The following is a 5,281-nucleotide window of genomic DNA, read 5'->3' as shown; positions in this document are numbered from 1 at the left end:
GGTGAGTGCACCATTAAGGTAACCGGGCCCTCCCTACGGAGTGTGTGGCTGTAAGTACCGGATCCTAAGTCCACGTTTAAACATAATTCACGTTTTCCACTCTTGCATGTTTTCTCGGATTTTTGAGTCATGTTTCTCTATGGGGTGAATTATTTCCTTCTTGTTTATTGCTTTCTTTTTTAAAATAAATAAATAAATAAATAAAATAAATAATATATATATATATATATATATATATATATATATATATATATATATATAATATAATAAACATAGTAATATAGGAAGTCTCGGGAATCTGACTTTAAAAGACCCACGGCTAAAAACAAATTTTCTAAGCTCCGTTGTAAAAAAATTGTTTGGGGGTGGGGTGTTCGTGTTTCCGTCCTAGAATGTTTATGTCCCATTACAGTTGCTTAGGCCGTTTAATTGTATTACGATACGGGTTGACATAATCCATGATTTTAGAGTCCAATTGTTCGCATAACGTACGTCATGCACGCATTTCGAGGCGTTTTCCACTATCTTATATGTCATCCACGGTCGGAATAGAGTGTTTTATGGATCATTGGATTGGAAATTCTCTCCTAATCATTTCCATAACTCATTCGCAAAAATCAGACCGTGTGCCCTCCGCTACCAGTACCGGAGTAGTTAGGGATAGCATCGTTTGATGTTTTTATGTTTATTTGTAGTTTCATTATTGTTATTTATTTTAATGTAAGTTTTATTTCCGTAATTTGAATTTTGTAGTGAAATGTACTCCGAATGAAAATTTTAATATAATGCGGTTATTTTTATTATGCGTGGTTGTTTCATATTGATCCCACCTTCCCAAATTGTTTGGGGGTGGTTTTATCTATTCCAAAGATGATTTTTATATAACCCTCGTGTTAGAATTTATTATGGAGTCAAGGTGAAAATATGGCCGATTAGGCATATCCGAGAATAAGTATAAGGGTAGGATGAAATCTAGATTAAATAGGTAGATTCTATCATAAATTCAACCTAAAAGATACTAGGTTTGAATTAGAATCAAGATAATGAGTTGTTTCCATTTTCGGGTTTGGAAATTTTAGGATTTCCGGAAACTGCCGTAATTAGTTTTGGCAACTTCCCGATCCGTTTTAGCAACTTAAAACCTATATAAACTTCATACATTCTACACTCACAACTCACACTACACCTAAACTCCATCACTCACCTTTCACTCCCACGATTCCCCGTTTTGGCTCATTTTCCGAAGTTTCAAGAACTCCGAAAGCACTTCAAGCTTCTACAGAGGCGCACTTTCGCTCTGCATATTTTTTTCTGAATTTTTGTCGAGGCGCTTCGCGCCAAGCCGAAGCGACCAGCTCAAACACCGAAATTCCAACTATTCGAACGCGACTTTTCGCGCTCTATCGAGCGCTCGCGCGACCCCGACTTCGTGGGACGTAAAAATTTCCAGTTTTGTGCGGGAAGTATCCGGATCATTCGTGTAGCTATTCCAGGCGTAAGTTTGAGATGACATCTCCAACATTGATACCGAACAGTCTTTTTTTAAGATTTGTTCCAAAGCACTACTTATGGTGCTTGGTTTCATGAGGCGATCACATACGCTATTTGGGAGCCGCTTATGGTAAGACCTGATGCACTTTATTCTCCAACACTAGCATCTTATTTTTACGATAACTGCATTTTCTTTGAAAGACCGGATGGAGAACAAGTGTTCTCCATCAACATTGATAATGAACCAATGGAAATTACCGTGTTCTTGCTAGCATTTGTTCTTGGACTTGCTATGCCCATGAAATACAAGACCCATGGTGCTATTGGGTAGATAATATGTATGTCTACACTTACGAAGTTCTTGCATGAGTCGTCGTAGCGGGCATTTTCCGTATCGAGGACCAAGGGGACTATAACGCCGCTTTTGGTAGCCTTGTCCATGAACATAGAACTGTTATGTTTTGGATCATGCTAAACATTTTAGGGAATTGCGTTTTCTTACGTGAATGATGCCACTTGCGGCGTTTTCCTTGCTTTAGCCACGGGACGTATGTGTCATGACCTTCCCGAACCTTGATGTCTAGTTTAGCTCGATCCCATAGCATGAGGCATAAGTTCCTTCTTATGCCCGTTCTAGTTTCCGTATTATGCTATGTTTCTTTCCCCCGCTTTTTACACACGCTTCACGGATTGGATTACGGCCGCGACAATCGCATGCGACCCACCAATAGTATTATTCGATCCTTCCGTGCAATGACTTGCAAGGGTGGAGGATACAACCTCATCGTTTGCACCCCTACACCTCGTCCGGACTGCGGCTCTTAATAGGTTAGCAATAATAGATGATAAATGGCGGGAAGCCTGGCAAATTATCATGGCATGGCAGGACGCAAAGTGTAACGCCCGTATTTTTAAATACGTATTTTTCTATTTATAAATTAATTTAATTGATTTATTTTCAAAATTCGTCGGATTGGACTCGGGATACGTGGGCCTGGTTTTTGGGCCCGAGTCGGTGTTGGGCTTGGGTTTCGGACCCAAGTATATAAACACATTTTTCTAGAAAATAGGGTTCAGAGAAAAATAATATATTAAAAATGGAGGCAGAGAGAGAAGCTGGTTTGCTGGAGGGTGGAGCGCGACGAATCGGACTCGGAGAAATTCGTAGGAGCTGTTCATACAGGTGAGTAGCTATTTTGCTATTTCACCGAAAGTTATAGTTTTTGTATATCGATGTATAGGTTTCTGTTTTATATTTTGGTTAAACTGTTAAACTGTTGAACTGTTGATTAAAACTGTTGGAACGGTTCAAGCTTCGGAGCTCTGTTAATGGAGGCGCCGAGCTCCATGAACTTAACCCGATTTTTATTATAGTTGTGGTTTTGACTGTGGTAGCTCGTTCACGCTCAATAGCGCTAAATGGCGCTAATGGCGTCGCGAGGAAGCGCCGTTTACTTTTAAAACCGTCGATGGTGGTGGTGAAACCGTCATCGGTGGCGGGTTGAACTCGTTTTTGGTTGTGATTTGGGTCGTGGGTGGTCTTTGTGAGGGAGCTTGGGGAAGGCAAGAAAGGGAGGCGCGAGCCCAAACCTCCTCCCCTTGTAAAAAACGTCCATTCTTGTGTTATTCTTGAAGGATTGATTTTTGTTTTGTTTTCGTGTTGAACTATTTTGTTGATTGTTGTGTTGATTGTTTTGTTAAAGTGTGAGTGTGGGGATGTATATGGGGTCATCGATTAGAGCTAGGTGGAAGCCATTAATGGCGGTCGGAATATTCTCAGATCTAGTTTGATGAGGGTTGGATGGAACAATTTGGCGTTTTCGCTTTCATTAATGTTAGAGGGTTTTTGTTTGGGAGTCAAACCGATGTGAGGGGGAGGTGAGATAGTGGTGGCCGGATTTGGTGGCTGGTGGAGGAGAGAATTGGGGAAGAAGATGACACTGTTGACGGTTTGGGCTTTGGGCCTTGGGCCAAAACCATAAGTTTTTGTTTTGGGCCGGTTTAGTTTTGGTTGGGCCGACCTTGTTTTGTTTTAGTTGTTGGGCCCGATTTTAATTGGTTTAGTTTGGGCCCAGTTTAAGTTAAGTTTGTGGACCAGTTTAATTTTAAAGTTTTTGGGCCGGTTTCAGTTCAATTTTTGGACCGAACCACTTAACTGTTTTGGGCCCGTTTCTGATATTGCTTTGGACTAGTCCATAGGACTTAAAATAGATCTATATGGGTCTTCCAATGTTTAGACTTACGGGTTCAAAGGTTTGGGCTAGACCAGTTGGGCCCGAACCATGACCTTAGTCATGAGCTCATGAGCCATGCACTTTTGCCTTTAGCCATGAACCATGGCTATGACCATGAACCTGTCGAACCTGGAAACGACAGTTTGACTTGGACGATGACAGTTTGACTTTGACCATCGACCGTTGACTTTGACGGTTGATTTGACCTTTGACCATGACACGTTGACTTTGACTAGGACATGTTGACTTTGACCATGACACGTTGACTTTGACCAGGATAGGTTGAGTTTGACTTTGACCATGACATGTTGACTTTGACCATGCCATGTTGACCTTGACTTTGACCGTTGACCTTTGACTGTTGACTGTTGGCTGTGGAATGTTGACTTTTCCAGTTTTTCACACTTTTGTTTATATGGACTAATATAGTAATAAAATATTATCGATATTGTATAACTTGGTTGGTCATTATCTAATTTAGATTTGACGTGAGTAGTGTGTAAAGCATATATATATTAGGGCTTTGATTGTGGACTGTTGACTGTTTATTTGTGCTACGTTTTATGTGTATATTATATAAACACATATAGTAATAAAATGTTGTGGAAGCTTGTATAATTTGGTGGTCATTATCTAAGAAAGATTTGACCTTGATGTTGTGTATTTCTGACACGTGACGATATTGAGATATTAGGAGATATTATATTCCTAATACGTTATAATAAAAATGTATGTGATACGTTGAAGCATTGTGACATGAGATAATATGCTAGGGATATTTATATTAATGCAATATCTTGGAGAAATGTATATACACTCCATTATTTTATGTGAGATGCTAATATAGTATTGGTGAATATTTGCCTACGGGAGTGTGGTGTAGTGCAATAATATATTGGCACGTGAAAGAATGAAAGTGACTATGAGATATAATTTAGATGTTTCTAGATATTATGGCTTAGTGCAATAAGGTAATTGACCTGCACGTGATATAGTGGAATGTTTATGAGTCATTAATGTATGACACCTGAATAAATTACATAACGAAAATCCTAGAACCTGACTACCACAACTCATGTGATTGGCCCTTCTGGCGTTTCAGTTAATCTGAATGGCCTTCGGGCGGCCCTTCTGGCGTTTCAGTAAAGCTGAATGGCCCTCCTGGCGTAGCCGAATAGTGGCTTGATTATTCCGTTCGCAAAATAGAACGATGATGCATAATATTTTATGCCGAATAGTGGCGGTCTTACATAGATTTGGCTTCCGTGTGAGGATTTACACGTGCGGCATCCCGCCGGGTGGTTACGCACGGAGTGGCTCATTATGTAAGGGAGGCATGTGGATGTACATGTTCCGTTGGGTTGCGATTGTGGTAGCCAGGGAAACTAGGTAAGACATAGATACGACGTGATTTTAGGGACACGCAAAGAAAGCCTGAAATAATCTAATTATGGTAATATGTTTGGTTGGTTATTTGTTTAGTTAGAACCTAAGGCGCCTCGATGGAGGAACTACATGCCTTATTTATGATCCGTATAGTTTGTTGTATGGTTAGT

The sequence above is a fragment of the Coptis chinensis genome, chromosome 3, assembly GCF_015680905.1.
Source record: "Coptis chinensis isolate HL-2020 chromosome 3, ASM1568090v1, whole genome shotgun sequence".
NCBI classification, from domain to species: domain Eukaryota; kingdom Viridiplantae; phylum Streptophyta; class Magnoliopsida; order Ranunculales; family Ranunculaceae; genus Coptis; species Coptis chinensis.
The sequence above is the reverse complement of the archived record's forward strand: the minus strand, read 5'-3'. Positions refer to the sequence as shown.